Source organism: Podarcis gaigeae (assembly GCF_964106915.1).
Source record: "Podarcis gaigeae genome assembly, chromosome: 15".
Classification (NCBI taxonomy): Eukaryota; Metazoa; Chordata; class Lepidosauria; order Squamata; family Lacertidae; genus Podarcis; species Podarcis gaigeae.
Genome location: NC_139692.1, coordinates 41,428,112 through 41,449,928, shown reverse-complemented (window position 1 = coordinate 41,449,928; position 21,817 = coordinate 41,428,112). Strand labels below are relative to the sequence as shown.

Sequence of the window (21,817 nt, the reverse complement as noted above, 5' to 3'; positions counted from 1 at the left end):
CCTGCTCTGCCACCAAATCAATGCTTCTGAATACCAGTAGCTGGAAGCCACAATGGGGAGAGTGCTCCTGTGTTCAAGTCCCGCTTGCTGGTTTACCACAAGTATCTGGCTGGCCACTGTGAGAACAGGATGCTGGACTAGATGAGTCATTGGCCTGATCCAGCTGGATCTTCCTACACAACTCTTATCACAATTATGCATTTCAAATCATTCACTTCCAGGTGTGGTGGCATGGCACAACATCACATAATAAATGCATCTGTGTCTGCATTGCCTTTGCCATCCTTTATTTTTAAAATTTATTTTTTAGAATTTATTTTTAAAATAGGGTTCAAAGTAGAATGTGAATCGCGGAGCTATGTTTTCCCCGCCAAACCTTTGGGGTTTCATTTGCAAGCCAGTTTAGTTCAGGCTGGGAAGCGGGTGGCGCTGTGGGTTAAACCACAGAGCCTAGGACTTGCTGATCAGAAGGTCAGCAGTTTAAATCTCCGCGACGGGGTGAGCTCCCGTTGCTTGGTCCCTGCTCCTGCCCACCTAGCAGTTCTAAAGCATGTCAAAGTGCAAGTAGATAAATGGGTACCGCTCCGGCGGGAAAGTAAACGGTGTTTCCATGTGCTGCTCTGGTTTGCCAGAAGCGGCTTAGTCATGCTGGCCACATGACCCAGAAGCTGTACGCCGGCTCCCTCAGCCAATAAAGCGAGATGAGTGCCGCAACCCCAGAGTCGGCCACGACTGGACCTAATGGTCAGGGGTCCCTTTACCTTTACCTTTAGTTCAGGCTGGAGACAGAACTCTCAGGAAACTGGATTGTCATGTTGATGAGGATGATGATAGTATTTATACCCTGCCCATCTGGCTGGGTTTCCCCAGCTGACTCAAAGCATTTGTCCATCTAACTCACTACTGTTGACACTGAGCAGCAGTGCCTCTCCAGGGTCTAAATCTAAAGAGTACCCTGTGACCCTTCTGCTGCTGTTGGACTCCTCATCCCATCAGCCCTGGCTAGCTCAGCCAATGGTCAGGGATGATGGGAGCTGTAGTCCAACTGTGACTTTAAATCACCACCTTAACCACCCCTGGCTCAGAAGTCACTGGTGTGTACACTCACCCTTTCACCTCTGATAAGCAAGGGAAACAGGTTACTGGTTCCAAAACCTGATCGACTAGAAATAGTGTGTGTGTTTGTGTGCTTAAGGATGGGGGAAAAGTTTGGTTCAGTCCACATTTTGATGCAACCAGCCCCTCACCTAAAGGGCACGTTCCAGAACAGGATTGGAACCGAAACACTGCTATTCTTTTTTTGAAATGCCTAGTTCTCCAAATTTTACAATGCGGTTCTCCCACCAAAAACATGCATATTTGGGGGAAGGTGCTTAAAAGGGAGGGAAAGAACAGTGAAAATGACATTTAAAATGCATTGCTCTAGGAGTGTGCTGCATTAAAAAAATGTATATAGAAGGAGAAAGTGCTGATTAAAAAAAAAAATGTCCCACAATTAAAAAACAACAACACACAAATGGAGCAAACTGGGAACAGCAGATTAGAAAAGTCAGAAACTGAAATGGACAGATTTGTCCATCCCTCTGTCATTCATTCATTTAACCGCACTATACCTGCAGCTCTCACAACATAAAAATCACTGTATAAAAAACACAAAATACATAATAACAACAAAAACAACCTACATCACAGGGGGTTAAATGAGGAGGGGAAGAAGAACCATGTTCTCGTCACTCTGAGCTCCTTGGGAAAAAGGTGGGATATAAATGCAATGCAATCAATCAAGCTTGTGTGTTTTATTTATTTCATAAAATTCATATACTGTCTGATTGCACAAAAACCCTGTATGCCATTTCCAAAAGGGAAAAAAAGTTATAAATAAAAAAAGCTATTTGAAATTTTAAAAAATAGTTAAGCTCAATCATAAGATAAAGCAGTTTAAAACCTGTTTCCCCTCCCCTCTCTGAAGGGAAAACCATCTTCCATTGCATTCTGCTCCCTTTCAAAGCCTCCCCTGCCTGCCTCCAGCCCCCCCCCCCCCGGTGTTTCCAGAGCGTTCGACTGGGGGGGGGCTGTATATAAAACAAGAGCCAGGCCCCTCTCTCTGCCTCATTGTCTTTCTCTGCATGGAAACCTTGCCTAGATGATCCTGCTTCTTCCAGCACCCAAAGAATCTTGGGCACAAAGGGAGCTGTCCGTTGGTCATGTGTGCAATGCGATCCCTTCATTCATTTGCTGCACAAACTATGATCAGAGCTGTTTTAAAACGGTGGGGGGGGGCGGCACTGGCTGCCTGAAGCTGGTCCTGGGTTCAATCCCAGGCACTTCCAGGTAGGGCTGGGAGAAACCCCTGCCTGAAATCCTGCAAGAACTTCTGCCAGGCGGTGTAGACCAGGGCTGGTGAACCATTGGCCCTCCAGATGTCACCGGACTCCAGCTCCCATCATCCCTAACCACTAGTCATGGTGATCAGGGCTGATGGGAGTTGGAGTCCAATAACATCTGGAAGGTGCTAGTTAGACAAAGGCTGTGTGTGATGTGCTCAATTATTTCTCTTCTGCTGTCTTTACTGCCTTGCCGTTATTGCATGCTAAACACCCATCAGTCTCAAGGTTTTGTTTTGACAAAGATAAAGGGCTATAAATTTTTAAAACAGCATAAAAATGAAATGTTAAAAGTATCTGTCTAGCAGGGGTTGGAAACAGCAGACTTGAAACAGCAGGAGCCTGGTCAAACTCCAACACAGTAAGAAAGATAAAAGTCTTGCGCGACCTGCAAAGTCCAACAGATTCATTTCATTTCATTTTTCCCCCATTATGTTTTATTAATTTTCAACATACACAATAAATACACAATTTCATCTTTTCTCTTTGTCGACTTCCCACCCCGTTTTCCATAGAGTTTCTCCTCTTTTGCTGCACCCTGTCTTCTATCTATTAAATCATAACCACAATATTATAATCTAATCATTTCTGTCACTCATAGCTCAAATCCTGCTCATGAGTTCATCCTACTATAATATTTCTTTAAATAGTCTAAAAAAGGCATCCATTCTTCCATAAAACCCTTGCCGTTAGATCCTCTTAGTTTTGCTGTTAATTTTTCCAGTTCTGCATAGTCACATTATCTTACTTATCCATTCTTCAGTCCAACAGACTTATTTATGGCATCGCCTTTGTGGACTAGAGTCCTGTTCGTCAGATGCGTGAAGCCTTGTACTTGGTGGGTAGCTGTGATGCCTATAGGGTCTGGTAGGGCGGAAAGCAAGGAGCCCAACACTAGGTGGCGCTAGAACCCTTATTGGCAGAGCCAGGACTTCCTTTTATTTGTCCTAAGTTTCCAAACAGTCTTCTAGTCTTATGAGCAAGGGAGAAAAACCTTTCTCTGCCCACTTTCTTCATGCCATGCATAATTTTATAAACTTCTCTCGTGACACCTGTTATGCTGTTGCTGGTGAATTGCTGTTTTGGGTTCGGAGGTGATCTGCAAGGAATCGCAAGTCTCAAGGCCAGTGAGAGGGGAGTATAATTATCCAGATTCGGGATGCTAGTGTCATAGGCTGAGCTGGATGGCTCATTTTGAGTTGCACAGCACGTAAGAACAGCTTGCTGTATCAGGCCAAAGGCCCAGCTAATTGAGCATCCTGATTTTACAGTAGCCAACCAGACACTTGGGAAACCTCAAGAGGGACTGCAGCCCAAGAGCGCTCTCCCCACTGCCTGCCTCGCATTTTCCAGCAACTGGTATTCAGAAGCATCACGGCTTCTGCCAACTCTGGAGGCAGGGAATAGTCATCATGTCTAGTACAGTCGTACCTTGGAGGCCGAACGCCTTGAGAGTCGAGCGTTTTGGCTCCTGAACATTGCAAACGTTCCGGTTTGCGAAGGTTCTTTGGAACCTGAACGTCAGGTGCAGCTTCTGCACCTTCTGATTGGCTGCAGGAGATCCCTGCAGCCAATCGGAAGCCACGCCTTGGTTTCCAAACATTTTGGAAGTCGAATGGACTTCCTGAACGGATTCCATTTGACTTCCAAGGTACGACTATAGCTGTTGATCATGGAACCTCTAAACGTTGTTGTGTTGGCATCCTTCTGTCTTGGGAGACAGTGGAGAAGTGCATCTTGGGGGGGCAAAGTCAAACTGTTGGAGAGTTACAGTGCCTGCTGTGGCTGTAGAAACCGATGCGGGAGAGACATGTTTTGTTGCAGTTGGGGCAGAGGAAGGCGTCTGGCTGTGCTGATGTAGGTTTATTCTCTCTGCACTCGTCTTGGCTGTCATTCCTCCTTTGGTTAAGCCAAGCGCAATTCTGACTCCCACAACCTTAACAAGTAAGTTCAAATGATGCAATTCAAATTGTTCTAGGATTGGGGTTGGGCTGGGGGTCTCTTCAAACCCTGTGGATTTTACAGCTGTGTAAAGTTTGAGTCTGCAGAAGAGGATAGTTTTATTTTATTGTATTTTATTATTTTATGGTCAAGCTAGTGTCTCATGTCAAACAGTGTGGCACACAGATAGTCTGGGACATTCTCTTTTGTTGGAACCTTTGCATAACTAAAGAGTTGGCTGGGCACAAGTGATTTGTTGCCATAGGAGCTAATAGCTGGAGACCCTTCTGGAAGGTGAGCTGGAGAGGGCCTGTTTTTCTTTCTCTCCTCTCCCCTGGAGGTGATGTTATTGCTAGAAGAGGGAGGCCAGAAACAGAGGAAACTGCCTTCTTCTGAGCCAAACAACTGGTCCACAGAGCTCAGTATTGTTTACACTGACTGGCAGCAGCAGCTCCGCAGTGTTTCAGGCAGGGGGCATTCCGAGTCCTACCTGGAGGTGCCAGGGACTGAACTAGGCACTCTGCCCACCTGGGATTCCCAACAACTGGTCATAACCTGCATCAGCCCCAGTCAGCATGGCCAATGGTCAAGAATGATGGAGGCTGTAAGCCACAACATATGGAAGGTTTGGGAAAGCTGTCCTAAGCAAAAGAATAAAAGGACACAAATCTGACCTCAGAAATGGCAGCATTCAGAAAGGAGTAGCAGCACATTTCAAGGTGTCAGGGCATTCCCCACTGATGTTAGAATGGCCAGGCTTAAAGGATGGAATTTCAAAGGAAGGCTCACGAGTGAAGCTGCTACATTGCAAATACTGGAGACATCATTTGGGACTTAATAGAGACAATGGTTTGCAGTTGTAAATTCACTCAGCACTACCAAGTCGGTTAGTTTCATAGCCTATCAACTGCTTCCCTAAAGAGTCTCTGTGCTTATCCTGCCTGCATTGTAGCTCTAATCTGAATGGTCACTACCTGCGTTTCTGGCATTTCTGTTTTCCTCTGAGCCCAATGCATACATCTCTCCTTCTACTGCTATGAACATGTGAGTGTGAGTGTGTGTATACACCCCTGTAACTGAGAATCACCGCCATATATGGGGATGAAGTAGACTCTAGTTCAGCACACTTTGGGCCAGAATAACAAATGTGTGCTCCTTCAACGTGCCACAAGACTCTTTGGGGTTTGTTGTTCTTGTTTTGCAGTAAACAATCGGCAAGCGGAATTCTCCTGATTCTTATCTCCTGGCCAAGCCTACAATCCTAAACCCAATTAACTGGGGTGGTGGAAATAAGCACCATTTAATCCAATGCAATTTACTTCTGAGTAATAGACATCACCTTGCCATCATAGGTCCCTATAGTTAAAGCTATGGTATTCCCAGTAGTGATGTATGGAAGTGAGAGCTGGACCATAAAGAAGGCTGATTGCCAAAGAATGGATGCTTTTGAATTATGGTGCTGGAGGAGACTCTTGAGAGTCCCATGGACTGCAAGAAAAGCAAACCTCTCCATTCTGAAGGAAATCAGCCCTGAGTGCTCACTGGAAGGACAGATCCTGAAGCTGAGGCTCCAATACATTGGCCACCTCATGAGAAGAGAAGACTCCCTGGAAAAGACCCTGATGTTGGGAAAGATGGAGGGCACAAGGAGAAGGGGACGACGAGATGGTTGGACAGTGTTCTCGAAGCTACCAGCATGAGTTTGACCAAACTGCGGGAGGCAGTGGAAGACAGGAGTGCCTGGCGTGCTCGGGTCCAGGGGGTCACGAAAAGTCGGACACGACTAAACGACTCAACAACAACAAATCCAATGCAATTTACTTCTGAGTAATAGCCATAGGGGTCCATGGGGTCACGAAGGGTCGGACACGACTAAACAACATTAGCCATAAGACTGCAGATCGGCAACTTGGGACACCCGCGCCTCGCACGATTCCAAGCCGTTACCTGGGAGCAAGCCCCATGGAGGTGAACGGGGCTTGCTCCCGAGGAAGCCCATTCCCCGCTCCTCCGCCTTGGCTCGGGATGCTGCACCCCGCGGCCCCTTTAAGGCGCGCTGCGTTCGGTTTGTTATCTTCCCTCCCACCTCCCATGCTGGCGGGGCCTCCGCGCTTGCCATTGGCTGCCTGGCCGCCCAGCTGTTGTCTGCGCCTCTCAGCTCCCTCTTCCTCCGAGCTGGGGGGGGGACAGCCCCGGGAACCCAACCCGCTGCCGCTTCCCATTGGCCCCTCGGAAAAAAGGGGGCTGCGGCCGCCGGCAGCCAACCGGCTGGGTGTTGCTAGGTGCCAGGGCGCGCCTATTGGCTGGCTTGGGTGGCCATCAGAGGAGCAGGGGGAGGGCCCTCGCCTGCCCTTTATATAGGGGAGGGGGGTTCGCCAGCGGGGGTTGGAAATCAGGGGCGCCTTCGGGGAAAGGGGAGGGAGCTGCAGAGCTGGAGGAGGCTGGATCTCTCCAGGGGGGCCCTGCTCCTTCTGCGCGCCGCTTGCGTTGCGGGAGGCTGGAGAGGCTCCAGCGCCGGGCAGGTGCGGGTGAGTGCAGAATTGGTCCCCATCGATCTGTGTGCTGCTGCTTTTTTATAATATCAAAATGTGGTTTATATATATATATATTGCGGGGATCCAACCTCCAGAAAGCGGGGTGGTCGGGGAGTGGAGGCGCGCCAAGCACTTGGAAATCCAGGGATCCCGGAGTTCTAAATTACGCACGGTGCGGGGCGCAGAAGGAAAACAACCGCCGCCGTGCGTAATGAAGAACAACTCCGGGATCCCGGGATTATTTTGGGAAAGCGGGTGTGGAGGGCGATCCTTCTGGCCAGATCCGACTCTTTCCCGCCGCCGCCGTCCCTCCCCCCCCCTCCGCCACTCACTCCAGGAGGGAGATCGGGGGCTGGATCGGCGCCCAGAGGCCAAATCGCCTGGGAAGCTGGGGATGGCGCGCGCCGAGCGAACCGCAGGAGACGTGACGGCCCTGTCTGGAGCTGTGTTCCAGCCTCGCCAAGGGTCACTACTTAATACCCGGCGTTATTACGCTTTTAATCTCCTGCCGCTCTCCTCCTCCTCCCTCTCCCTCTCTCTCTCTGTCCCGACTCTCCCCCCAAAAAGAGCATCTCTAGGGCTCCCTGGATTCCTGCTTGTTTTCATTTCATTTATTTCCTCTCCTGCCCACTTTTTGAATTGGGAAGCTGGGTTGGGGGGGAACCCCCATTCTGTAGGCACAATGCAATGGCAGGCGAGTCTACTCGGAAGCAAGCCCCCCTGGACGCCGGTGGAGCTTGCACTCCCATGGGTTGTGCCCCGCGTCAGGCGTACTGGGATGGACCCATTGAAATAAAACGAGCGTGGCTCTTACAGACCCATTAATTCCAATGGGTCTACTCTCGAGTAGAACTTCGCTGGATGCCATTCCTCGTAACTGTGTGTTGCAGCCAGTACTGGATCTGCTAAGAGTAGGTCCATTGACTACAATGGTCCGCGGCTGAACCTCTTCCGCTTGAGGCGCATGTGTTTGAGACCCAACTTATTTACGTGATAATAAGTTGCTGTTAACTGATTTTAACGTTGTGCTTCGATTGTTGTAAGGACCTTTAGGGTGAAGGCCCGGGTATAAACGGCCCCATTAATTTAAATAGGTCTACTCCGAGTAAAAGGTAGTTGACTGCATCCCTGTGTTTAGAGGTGCAGCATTTTTACTGAAGGAAGCCTAGATCTATCAGCTCTCCCCCCCTTCATTTTCCCCCAGGTTTTGAAATGGTTTATTTGCTGCTGTTTAAGCTTTTCCACAGGTCAACGTGGAATCAATGCGGAGCCTGGGCAGAGAGCTGGCTTTCTCTGTTTTGATTCCGGTTTGCGTCAATCTCCAGGGCTTGATTTATCAATGGTACTGTGAAATTCGAAAAAGGATTTGGAGAGGGTGCAATTGAGTGCCCCTTTTCACAATATACCAGAGTCCCGAGAACCCGGAGTGAGGCTGCTTTTCAGAAAGTCTCTCTCTCTCTCTCTCTCTCTGTAGCTTGTGGGGTGAGCTGTTCACAATTATGGCTGCGTACCTATTTCCCCATTTATAATTTCCACGATTACAAAACTGTCTAGGGAATGCATTTAGGGCGGAATAATCTGTCGCAGCATTAAGCCGCAACAGTGTTTTAAATACGTTTCAATCTCTGCAACATCTTGCAACATTTCAGCCCTTGCTTTCTTTCTCCTTTTGCCACAGACCCATCAAGTATCAGGTTGCTCTTATGCCCATTTTACACATGTGGAAGACTGAGCAGGGGAGCCAGTGTGTGGCGTGGCCAGTTTGGCCAGAACTCCTGGCTGTTTCCCAGATCCAAAACCCTGGAACAGATCTCTGTATTTGGAACAAAGTTTCTTGTCGGTGGATTGGCACCTGGTTTGTGTGTGTTTGGTTTCCGGAAGGACAGAAGTGCCTTTTGCAAGACGTGTGTCCTAATGTGCGGGGGCGGGAACTGACTGAAGACTTATTTCCTTGGCAGGGCACTCTGCACAGACACAAAGGCACTATATTGACCAGCATTGTAACCCTAGCATGGATTAAGTCCTAAAAGCGAGACTGTGACTGTATCGCAGATAGCCCACTCACCTGTGGCGAGTGAATGTTAGCTCTAGGTAACCAAGCTGGGAACATGGTTGGGGCAGGAGTCAGTACTTTCCCCCCTGCACCCCAGGGACTGATGTACTGCAAATGAATAACTTTGACCTGTGGGGGCAAAACAAGCCACTAAATGGATTTTGTGGAACAGAAACATTGCTTGTGAACTTTGCAAGGCTGGGATTGAAGTAGCAGGAAGTTGCATCCATCCACCCCCCCCCCACCTTGCATCTTCTCTCTCTCTCTCTCTCTCTCTCTCTGTGTGTGTGTGTGTGTGTGTGTGTGTGGATCTACTTGGATCACATGGGACTTAACAGCCCAGGATGAGATTTTCCTCCATGTAAGGCCAAGAAAAGCAATCAAGCCTTCAAGACTTTCTGCAATTCAGGAAAGTCTACCCAGCGATTTAGATGGAAGCTGTGGGGTGGGGTAGGTGACACCCTTCCTCACAGTGTAGTTTATGCATGGGTAGGCAAACTAAGGCCTGGGGCTGGATCCTGCCCAATCGCCTTCTCAGTCCAGCCTGCAGACTGTCTGGGAATCAGCATGTTTTTACATGTGTAAAAAGTAGAATGTGTCCTTTTATTTAAAATGCATATCTGGGTTATTTGTGGTGCATAGGAATTCGTTCACCCCCCCCCCAAAAAATAGTCTGCCCCCCCACAAGGTCTGAGGAACAATGGACCGGCCCCTGCTGAAAAAGTTTGCTGACCCCTGTTGTTCACACCCTGCAGACCTTAAGCTGCTAACTTCTGTCCTCTCTTCCTCCTCTCCCCATCAGCTCTACCACGTGATTCTGTTTCTATTTATTTACCAACGTTGCTGCTGCTGTTGCTCTCTGGTCTGGTGCTGCAAAGGGCTTAAGGGTGCTACGCAAAAGAGGGAGGTGCTATTTTTATGTACAAAATTTCGTCTGCTGTGCAAGGAACGGGGGGTGTTCCCATGTTTTAACAGAATGGTGCCTTTCCTCTTGTGCATCTTGTCCTTAAAACAAGAGGGGGAAACACCCCCCCAATTGCACCCTGCAGAGGAGATAAGGATATAGGAAGCTGCCTTATATATCAGATCAGCCCTTTGCTCCATCTAGCTCAGATCCTCATCCACTGAGCCCCAGCTCTTTCCCTAAAAATTAAACATAAAAACCAAGATCCCAGTCCTCATAGCTTTGAATTCAGAACCGATTCTAATAGGAACATAGCAAGTTGCATTGTACTGAGTCAGAGCTCTGATCCATCTCAGTATTGTCAACAGTGGCTGGCAAGGAGTCTCTCCCACCCAGCCTTGCAAAGGAATGAACCTGGGACCTTCTGCATGCAGGGCAGATGTTCTTCCACAGAGTTATGGCCCCTTCCATGCATTGACCACAGTCTTCCAGTCCACTTTTATCAGAGCTGGGTATGAAGAGATCCTGCTCTTAGAAAGACAAATGCTGTTCTTTTGGATTCAAATGTATGCCAAAAGTAGGGGGCGAAGGTGAGATGGGGGGAAATCAGAACCCTGTCCCAAAAGAAGCTGGATTTTTCAATGTCTGTACACCATACAACTTTTTCTTTTCATCATTCATTTTGCAGTGTTCGTTTTTTTTTTGGCATGATTTTCCTTCTGTTCATCGTGGGGGGAGGCAGTGGGTCCCCCCTCCCCTTAGAAACTCTACTCAGCCATCGCTAGCTCCTGAGACGCCACCTACCGATCTGCTTTCAAGCATCCCTTTACTTTCCATGAGGACAATAAACTCACTTAAAAGTTCACAATTTTTAATCTTTTTTAAAAATGTTATTCCCATAAAAGTTTGCTTCTCTTTGCCCTGTACTGCAAATAAATCCCCTTTGGCACAGAATCACAGCAGTCATGTGCCCCCGCCCTCATTTCAGACTCTGCTTCCAGCAGGGCAGATGAAATTAAGAGCCTGGTGAAGCCCTAGGGATTTTATTTTATTTTTTAAAACATGCAGATGCAGTCGCTGGCTTTATCTCTCCCGTGTGGGCCGAGGGAGACAGCAAATGTTCTGTCTCTGAGTGCATGTCTTGAAGGCAGTGGTTTCTGAGATACAGACAGAAGGGAGAAATCCTAAGGCGGTGAAATAAAACAGCCAACAAACTCCTCTGAATTGCCCTCAGAAACAGGCCTTGCTGCAGTGACAAAGAAGATGGTTGCCTGATCGTGCACTTTCATACATACAGTGCAACCACAGAAGGGAGCTTGGTTAGTGGAAACTCTGCTAGGATAAAAATAGCACCCTGAAGGGGGTGGATTTGACTAGAGGGCCTCAGGTTCAAATTGTGTTGGGCAAGTTGCTGCATCTCAGTCTAGCCTAACTTGGAGGGTGGTTGTGGGTTTTGAACAAGCCTAAGTGTGCTACCAGGGACGCGGGTGGCGCTGTGGGTTAAACCACAGAGCCTAGGACTTGCTGATCGGAAGGTCGGCGGTTCGAATCCCCGCAACGGGGTGAGCTCCCGTTGCTCGGTCCCTGCTCCTGCCAACCTAGCAGTTCAAAAGCACGTCAAAGTGTAAGTAGATAAATAGGTACCGCTCTGGCGGGAAGGTAAACGGCGTTTCCGTGCACTGCTCTGGTTCGCCAGAAGCGGCTTAGTCATGCTGGCCACATGAACCGGAAGCTGTACGCCGGCTCCCTCGGCCAATAAAGCAAGATGAGCGCCGCAACCCCAGAGTCGGTCATGACTGGACCTAATGGTCAGGGGTCCCTTTACTTTTACCTTTTTAAGTGTGCTACCATAGATTCTGTTTAAAGCAGCCTTTCTCAACCTGTTGGTCCCCAGATGTTGTTGAACTACAACTCCCATCACCCCTAGCTAGCAAGGCCAGAGCTCAGGGATGATGGGAGTTGTAGTCCAACAACATCTAGGGACCCACAGGTTGAGAACCGCTGGTTTAAAGCTATTTTTTTAACATAACAGCTTGCTCTGTTTAAGAAAAGATCTCCTTTTCTTTTTTAGAATCTCAATGTGGTAATCAAACTGCACATCAAGGATCTGGGCTCTTGGGGTTTGGAGCTCAAATACTAGGTTACTATTATAGAACGTTTTACATCAAGTTTGGGCTTACAGAAGCAGCAGAATGAAGTGATAGCATCTGGAAGAGGAGTAGCTAATGAGACGCCTGCAGAACCTTGTTGGAGGACTACAGCTCCCATCAGTCCCAGCTGGCTCGGCCAATGGTCAGGGATGATGGGAGTTGTAGTCCAGCAACTTCTTGAGGTCACTACATTGGTTACCCCTCATATGGACTATACCACTTCAGACTTGGTGGGGGATTTGGTTTTTAAATAGGGAGCGGGGAACCTTCTATAGTGTTACCTCGGGTTAAGTACTTAATTCGTTCCGGAGGTCCATTCTTAACCTGAAACTGTTCTTAACCTGAAGCACCACTTTAGCTAATGGGGCCTTCTGCTGCCGCTGTGCCGCCAGAGCACGATTTCTGTTCTTACCCTGAAGCAAAGTTCTTAACCTGACACACTATTTCTGGGTTAGCAGAGTCTGTAACCTGAAGTGTATATAACCTGAGGTACCACTGTATCTTGTGAACCTGAGATCTTGTGATGAAGGATGGAACAGTATATAATTTGTTGTTGTTGTTGTTGTAGTTGTTCCAGTTGATGGGCTGGGCCGAATTTGGAAGTGGATAAGGCCACACACAGACACACACTGTACCTTTGAAGCACATTCAAAGCACATTTCTCCCTCCCCTCAAAGAATTCTGGGCAATGTAGTTTGTCAAGGGGTACCCAGAATTATTTGAGGGGAAAGAAAGTGCTTTTCAGGTATTGTGGCCCTAGACACACAGAGTCAGGCATGCATGTTAGGGGTCCTCCATATTGTGCATTTAATGCATGTGGCTCCCCCCACCCCAATAATCCTGGGAACTGCAAGTGCTGGGAATTATAGACCCATAATGGGGGATCTAAATTTCCCAGGATCCTCTGGGGGAAGCAGTATCCTTCAAATAGATGTGCCCAGAGATACACACAGGTGTCACAATACATAGAGGTTAGAGTTACCTCTTTCTAACTGCAACACCCCCACCCCACCCCCTAGAACAGCCCCCTGCCTCCTGAAGTTAGGCTTGAGAACAAGCTCTTGTTTGTTTCAATGGAAGGCTTTTCCCAAGTCTGGTTAGAATCTGGGGGTGAAGAGGGGGGAGTCTGTGGGCCTCATCTGGCCTGTGGGCTGGCACCTATTGGCCTCTGATTTAAATTATTCCCCTGTCTGCAAGCCCCCTCCCCCCAAAAAAAATTATCATTGCAAGAAGTGAGGTGAGGGAACATCTCCTTAATATTCAAGACTTGCCTTTTCAAGTTCCTGCCACCTCCTCCTTGCTAATCTTTGGTAGTAGTAGTAGTAGTAGTAGTAGTAGTAATAATAATAATTTTTTATTTATACCCGACCCATCTGGCTGGGTTTCCCCAGCCACTCTGGGCGGCTTCCAACAGAACACTAAAATACAATAACCTATTAAACATTAAAAGCTTCCCTAAACAGGGCTGCCTTCAGATGTCTTCTAAATGTCAGGTAATTGTTTATCTCTTTGACATCTGGTAGGAGGGCGTTCCACAGGGCGGGTGCCACCACCAAGAAGGCCCCCTCTGCCTGGTTCCCTGTAGCTCCGCTTCTCGCAATGAGGGAACCGCCAGAAGGCCCTCGGCGCTGGACCTCAGCGTCCAGGCAGAACGATGGGGGTGGAGACCGGACCGAGGCCATTTAGGGCTTTGAAGGTCAGTACCAACACTTTGAATTGTGCTCGGAAACGTACTGGTAGGCCTGTGGTCACTGTTTTGAAGATTGTGGGGCGAGTGGTCTGGGCTTGTGGGAAATATGCTCCTTGCCTCAGCCCCCCTAGTGCATTGGGGACCTGACATGTGCTCTTGAGGGCGGGGGGGAGGGTGAGCTTCCTTGCTTGCAATCTGGACTTGCAGACAGGGCTGACTTTTTTTTTCCATACCCTGCATGTGATCTCTCGGGTAGCCTTCAGCTGTCCTCCATTGGAAGCAGATTGCTGGGCTAGGTAGATTTAAAATCCTGACCTGACACCGCCATTCTTATTTTCTTAAAAGAACGAAAGCCACGCTTGAAGAATCTCCCAGGCCTCTCTGTCTGGTTTTTGGCACCCGCGCCAGCCCCACAGCCCTCGCTACCATTTGCTTCACACCCCTTGCGAGTGTCTCTGGCAGGCTGGAGTCTGTCCCTGACGTGTAGTATTTAGTTATGCTCCATCTTTTGTTAAATGGGACTCAAGGCAGCTCTGTCCTTATTGCGTTTATATCTCACCTTTTCTCCAGTTAGATCAAGGTGGATTACGTGGTTCTCCCCCCACCCCCCAGATTTGGTCCTCACAACAACCCTGTGAGGTAGATTCGGACTAGCTCAATGTCTCCTTCATATCTGAAGCTGGAATTTGAACCCTGGTTCTCCTAGGCCCTAGTCTGACACACTTATTACACACCAGATGTCGTCTTTTTGCTTGCCTGGATGGCAATGTGGAATGTGGCCCCCAGAATATTAGATTGTGGCCCTCTGGCTGAAAAAGATGGCCCACCCCTAGCTGAAAGCATCTTTCCTGTTCCTTATCCAGGTGTCATGTGTGCGAATCACTGTGCTCCTGAGTCTCTGTCAAGGCGTGTGTGTGTGTGTGTGTGTGTGGAATGAACTTGTCTAACAACCCCAGGGCAGCACTGGAGACGGCTGGCTAAGCGGCTGGGTTCCTCTTGCATTGAGGCTGAGACAGCAGTCTTCCTACCTGCAGATTCTGCATCTCTCTTGGCTCCAGATTACCCGCTGTCCCTGGCAACCCATTTAATTAATTAGCTCATCAGGCTGATGAGGATCCTGGCCCAGGGTGGGTGGCGTCAGCAGCAGAAAAGGGGTGGCAGCTGGTGGGAGGTTGACCCTGCAATCTTGGCATGTTTTGCACCCAAGACCCGGCAGCAGGGCGTCTTGCTTTGAGCCAGAGTACTGGCTAAACCACAGAGCCTAGGGCTTGCCAATCAAGTCAGTGGTTCAAATCCCCACAACGGGGTGAGCTCCTGTTGCTCTGTCCCTGCTCCTGCCACCCTAGCAGTTCAAAAGCACATCAAGTGCAAGTAGATAGATAGGTACCACTCTGGCGGGAAGGTAAACGGCATTTCCATGTACTGCTCTGGTTTCGCCCAAAGCGGCTTAGTCATGCTGGCCACATGACCCGGAAAAACTATTTGCGGAAGCGGACAAACGCTGGTTCCCTTGGCCTTGTGGAAGATTAACAAGAGCACATGCAAAGTGTTTTGTCACTTCATCCTAGCCCCATACAGTTGGGGCTGGGGTTGACTGCAGGGTTTTGAGTCTCACTTGACTCAAAAGTGAGAAGCCAGAAGGTTTCCATTTTAGAAAGTTAACGTCTGGTGGGATATTCTTCTGCGATATTTCTCTTAACTTTCTAGAAAAAGCTCATAAAAGTTTTCATTGGGGTTGGTCAGTCTCTCCTCCCCCCCACCACTGGAGGGTCTGCATTTTCTGGTGGGAGGTGATCTTTTGGGAAAAGGTAAAGGTAAAGGGACCCCTGACTCTGGGGTTGCGGCGCTCATCTCGCTTTACTGACTGAGGGAGCCAGTGTACAGCTTCCGGGTCATGTGGCCAGCATAACTAAGCCGCTTCTGGCAAACCAGAGCAGTGCACGGAAACACCGTTTACCTTCCCACTGGAGCGGTACCTATTTATCTACTTGCACTTTGACGTGCTTTCAAACTGCTAGGTTGGCAGGAGCAGGGACCCAGCAACGGGAGCTCACCCAGTCGCGGGGATTCGAACCGCCGACCTTCTGATCGGCAAGTCCTAGGCTCTGTGGTTTAACCCACACCGCCACCCGCGTCCCTGATAATCAGTATAATTTGACTTAATTCAATTTTTATGGCGGTGATTTCACTCTCCATTAAATCGCTTTCAAAGTATGATCTGCTCGTTACAAACATTTCCCCCTGCCCCACGTGGTGTTAGTGTTACGGTTCTTCCCCAAACCACCACAACCACCCTTCCTCCTGGCCTATCTAGGGTCAGGGAGTTCCACAGGTCAACGGCATCTATGCCAGCTGTGACTCAATGAATGATATACGACAGTGATTCTGCAGTGAGCGCAGAGATAAAAACTTGGTGGTGCTGCAACCACGGGGGTGGGGGTTGGGTGGCCGGGAGAGGGAGGGAACCACCAGGCCCTTATCACTGTGATCACTTGAATTTAATCGGGATCTCTGCTGCAGAGGCTTAGTGAGCTATATGGGCTAATGAGGTTACAGTGTGGTTTACGTGTAACGCAGTCTCTCCCACTAACAGTGCATCGAAAAGTAATTTCGTCTCTTCGATGGATCAGAGTTGATATTCCCTTTTCTTGTTGTTTAGTCGTGTCCAACTCTTCGTGACCCCCTGGACCAGAGCACGCCAGGCACTCCTGTCTTCCACTGCCTTCAGTTTGGTCAAACTCATGCTGGTAGCTTCGAGAACACTGTCCCACCATCTCGTCCTCTGTCGTCCCCTTCTCCTTGTGCCTTCCATCTTTCCCAGCATCAGGGTCTTTTTCAGGGAGTCTTCTCATGAGGTGGCCAAAGTATTGGAGCCTCAGCTTCACGATCTGTCCTTCTAGGGAGCACTCAGGGCTGATTTCCTTCAGAATGGAGAGGTTTGATCTTCTTGCAGTCCATGGGACTCTCAAGAGTCTCCTCCAGCACCAGAATTCAAAAGCATCCATTCTTCGGCGATCAGCCTTCTTTATGGTCCAGCTCTCACTTCCATACATCACTACTGGGAAAACCATGGCTTTAACTATACGGACCTTTGTTGGCAAGGTGATGTCTCTGCGTTTTAAGATGCTGTCTATATTCCCTTATTCTCACAAATAAAAGATGGGGTGTGTTAACCAGTTCCTGGGCTGATCCATTCCAGACAGTAGATAAGGAATGGCAGCATTAAGTGTTTCCTCCTCCCGGTCAATTAAAAAATAATCCCTGCACTTAGAAAGCTAGCATGTTGGAGAGAAGAGTTCTAGACACTGATGATTATTTTATGAATGATTGCTAAGGATGGAGTTGTTCTCCTTTTTGGGGGAGAATGTGTACCCAGCAGCTTGCAAAGCTTTGAATGCGCAGTAAAACAGGAACCGTAAAATATAAACACTTGATACAAAATGCTTGTAAAATAGCAATGAAAGTTAAGTGGTTTTAAGGAGCACCCAGCATTAAAAGCAGGGAACCGCAGGTTGGTAAATCTTAAAATCAAGCATATGTTAATAGATAGGTATTCATTCAGCAGCTGGCTGGAGACTAAAAGGGCCTTGGCGGATCTCCCTGGATAAGATAACTCTGTGGTCTTGGTGCCAACACTAAGAAGGTCATGCCTTGGTCACCGACCTGTCTGATCTTGTGTAGGGGTCCCAGGGCCTTTGATACTGATCTCAACCGGCAGACAGATTCATATTTTTATTTATTTCGCAAAATGTTAATGGCTGCTAAATTTGCTTAAGTGAGCTTGATGGCTGTTTTGCTGCAAGCGTTGGTTATCTTGGTCTCTCCTCCAGGAAGCCCCTTCTTTACTTCTGAGTATCTGTGTATCAGTAACATAATATCAATAATGCACAGCCTGCGACAGACCTGAATGGATTGAGCAGGTATCTGGAAAGTCCCGGTGATTGTGGTGTTCAGGTAACTGAAAGACTTAAATTTATCAGCCCTCTTAAGTTCATTATTATGCAGACAGTCTGCATAATAAGTAGTAAGGCATCCAGAATATTTTATATCAAACTTGACTCTGAACAGACTTTGTCTTGCCTGACAAACTGATCTGCTTCAATTTGTGTTTTCTTTGGGGAGGGAGAATTCATGGTGCAGAATTTAAGTCTGCACAGAGACTGGGATTTTGAGCTCTTGCCTCCCCCCACCAAAAAAAAATCCAAGGTGTTGCATTATTCTGTGGCAAGTGGGAAGTATTTTGTACATGCTCAGAGGTGTTCATGCTATGCTCCATGCTGGGGCGCAGGGGTCAAATAAGGTGAATTATGTGGCCTCTGGATCATAGGAACAAATTAGTTTAATTTGCATATGTGACTGTTCTTCCTAATGTGTTCTTTTGCCAGTCAAGGTGGAAAACTGTCTGTTTATCCCACCCCAGATCCTGCTTTGAATTCTGGTAATCTTGAAATTGTGTTGCTTACCTTGAAACCCCCTTGTCTATAGTCGCCAATGGTAAGAACAGTTACGTGCAAGCGAGTGGAAAGAAAGAAAAATACCCCTTTTCTGTATATTGGAAGAGAGTCACAAATGACCCAACAACTTGTTGTAGATGGCTAAGGTACTTTTAGGAAAACAAGATAACAAGAGCTATTATCTGACAGAAAGAAATCTTACCATAGCAAATAAGACATGTGAGTTTTAATTGATGGATTAACCAGTTAAAATTTATGTATTGGGGGGGGGGGGAAGGATAGCTATCAAGCAAGGAGAATAACTTTTTAGGTGTGTTTGTGTCTTCAGGTAGGCAGGGTCTTAGAGCAGGGGTTCCCAAAGTTTGGTCCACGGACTACCAATGGACCACAAGTTTCATTCAGCTGGTCCTCACTGGATCCGCATTCAATATTAATTTTTTTTTATTAAAAAATTGTGTTTGTAATACATCTTTTATTTCCTGTCTAGTACTACAGTTTGAATTCTGTGAAATTCAGAATCATGATACTGTACAATGAAATGCAATATGTAAGAAGCAAGAAATAATACAATTTTAAAAAACGTACAGCATCTAGCACAGTGTCTTACGATTGCTGCAACAGGCAGAAACATTATGTGGATTGTCTGTGATTTTCAAGAGGAAAGAGAGGAAAGAAGAGAGGAAAGAAGCCCTAGAACCTAGAGGGATTTTCTTGAGCGAGAGTAAAGATATAACACTTTCTTTAAAAAAGTTTGTGCTTCCCATCCATCCTAAGTTTCTATATAGACATGCTCAAGAGGAAGCCACCTGCATTGCTTTCCCCCCGGCAGTCAGGAGGACTAGACACTTTGCGACTTGTTTTTCTTCTTCTTCTTCTTTTAACGGAGACAGGATTATTTTACCACTGACCCAGCGTTTAATACATGAAAATATGTATTTTGAATCTGATGCTCAGATTAGTCAGGGGAACGGCTTGTACCAATCGGCTGACTTGCTTGAATACTGGAACTATATGATTAACCTCTGCAGACTTAACCTGTTAGGCTGCCTTCAAGGCCAGAAACCTGCTGTAAAAAAACAACAAAGCAGAATGATAGGATCTGAGCCTGCATGTTGCCAATGCATAATATATCATGGATAATTATTGTTCTGTATATCATCATTTATTACTGGGGGTTTGGGGGGGAATGTATGCACAGCACTTCCTAGGATAAACCCTGAATATACAGCCTTTTCCTGGGATCAGGCGTTCTGCATCCCAACTATCCCAAACATAATTCTTGTGTGTTGTAAGTGGAAAGGAAAGGGCAGGTGTAACCTTGGCTGCCGTGTCACCAAAGCAGACAGGAAACAGGATGGTAATGATAATATTTAGCTCACCCACACCTTCCGCATGACAGTGTCCAAAGTCATTTGGCAAGCCTTAATTAGTCTCCTTTTCCCCATCCCAACTAAATTGGTGACTGCCGTTCTAGGCTCAACAAGTGGGCGATGTGTTTGTGTGTCCAAAACACCAGGACTTTGGGTGTACATTGGAGCATGCTGGATCCATAGTAAAGTAATCCTGTTAGCAGAAGAAGAAGAAGAAGAAGAAGAAAAACAAGTCGCAAAGTTGTCTATTCCTCATAACTTCAGGGGGAAAAGTAATGCAGGTGGCATCCTCTTGAGCATGAAATCAAAGACGCTGAGTCAGCAGAGCTTCTTGAGGGCAAGGTTTGAAGAAAGAGGATAGAGGAGTTTCCTGGCAAGGCATCTTCCGATGTTATACAGGTGGGAAAAGGCTGCTAGACTTGGCGATCCTTTGGTTCAGCCCATGACTTTCATCTATGTTGTAGATCAAAATATTGTACACTGCCATCCGTTACAAAAAAATTGTTTATAACATTTGTGCATGCCATACACACACAAAAAACTGGGTTAAAAAAAATTAAAACCAGAGGTCAACTAACCTATTGCAGAAAGGTAATAATGGTCACTTAGAGAAGGATCTGAAATATTTTCCTTTGAGCTTGAATTTGTTTTGTTCTGGATTGTTTTATTTGATGTTTTAAAGTGTTGTCAACTGCTCTGAGATTTTTCTCTCTAAAATATAAAGCAGTATAGAAATGTAATGAATGCTATTACTACATAAATTTCACTGGGGTGGGAGGAGGAGGCACCTAGACCTTCCGTCATGGCAACTGTGACCTGGGTTTAAGGTGTCTTTTGGCAATTAGCTTATACAGTGGTACCTTGGTTTTTGAACGTAATCCGTTCCGGAAGACCGTTCGGCTTCTGAAATGTTCGAAAAGCCTGAGGCGCAAAGGGGGGTCTGCAATTTTACAGAGAAAGTTGAGAAAAATACAGTGGTACATCAGTGGATGCTGATTGACTTCTGAGGCGCATTCGAAAATGGAAGCATTTACTTCGGGGTTTATGGCGTTCGAGTTCCGAAACATTCGTCAATGGAGACGTTTGACAGCCGAGGTACCACTGTATATCTGAGTTTCTAACAATGACATTCCATTGATAAGTGATTTTTCTGCTCCCACCCCCGGCCTGCACTCCCAATGGAGGCCGGTTTCACCAACCTCTGGGTATGCCTCTGGGTGCATGTTAGTACAGTGGTACCTCGGGTTACATACGCTTCAGGTTACAGACTCCGCTAACCTCGGGTTGAGAACTTTGCTTCAGGATGAGAACAGAAATCACGCGGCCGCAGCGGGAGGCCCCATTAACTAAAGTGGTACCTCAGATTAAGAACAATTTCAGGTTAAGAACGGACCTCCGGAACGAATTAAGTTTTTAACCCGAGGTACCACTGTACACAGAACTCAATGGTAGGCAGAGCCAGAAACACAGGGCCAACAGATTATACAGTGGTACCTCGGGTTACATACGCTTCAGGTTGCATACGCTTCAGGTTACAGACTCCGCTAACCCAGAAATAGTACCTCGGGTTAAGAACTTTACCTCAGGATGAGAACAGAAATCGTGCAGCAGTGGCGCAGTGGCAGCAGAAGGCCCCATTAGCTAAAGTGGTGCTTCAGGTTAAGAACCGTTTCAGGTTACTAATTAAGTACTTAACCCGAGGTACCACTGTAGTTTTGTCTCCATCCTGAGTTCTGCAGGGACAACACTGAGATTCAGGAGGAAGAGGAAGGGGTCCAGAAGGTGCCCTGTGAACGGTGCAAGGCAGACAGGGACAGGCTGAAGTTGGTGGGTCCTTAATGTACCAGCTTTGCCAGGTATCAAACTCATCTTTATAAGAACAACAGAAGCAGCCACCTCCTTTTCCTGGTTCTGGCAACCCAGGCTGGCTGGCGTTATTGCTGGCGAGCAGAAAAATAAAGCAAATCTGTGCTCCCAGTGACACCAGAGCAGGGCAGCTGCCTCCGGTAGGCAGGTCAGTTTCCTGGCTCCTGGCCCCCCACCCATCAGATAATGGTTTCAGACAGATGCAGACAGATACTGGAGTTGGGATGCCAGACTGCCAGGGCAGAGGTGGGGGAGTCAGAAACTGAGCAGGCAGGCAGGCAGGAAAATATAAAACAACCAGTGATTTGGTCTGCAGGGCGAGAAAAGAGAGAGAGGGAAAATTGCAAGCTGAACTGATTTAGAAGACAAAAGGGGATCTGTTTTCTCTTTACATTTAAATGAGGCGGGTGGGGGTGGAAAACCAGCTCAGCAGTCTCCGTTGGTAACATGATATGCCAAGCCTTAAACTGA

General features: G+C 47.5%; 1 protein-coding gene across 2 annotated transcripts in view; it reads left to right on the top strand.

The window, feature by feature from the left end:
• The first annotated feature begins 6,711 nt into the window (after positions 1-6,711).
• Positions 6,712-21,817, top strand: part of YPEL2 (yippee like 2) — a 55,277-nt gene continuing 40,171 nt past the window's right edge. Inside the window, exon 1 of one of the 2 annotated variants that reach the window (XR_014558476.1) lies at positions 6,712-6,853. The gene's annotated coding sequence lies outside the window, so the exon portion shown is untranslated. The remainder of the gene's footprint in view (positions 6,854-21,817) is intronic. The other variant, XM_083715327.1, reaches the window with a different exon arrangement.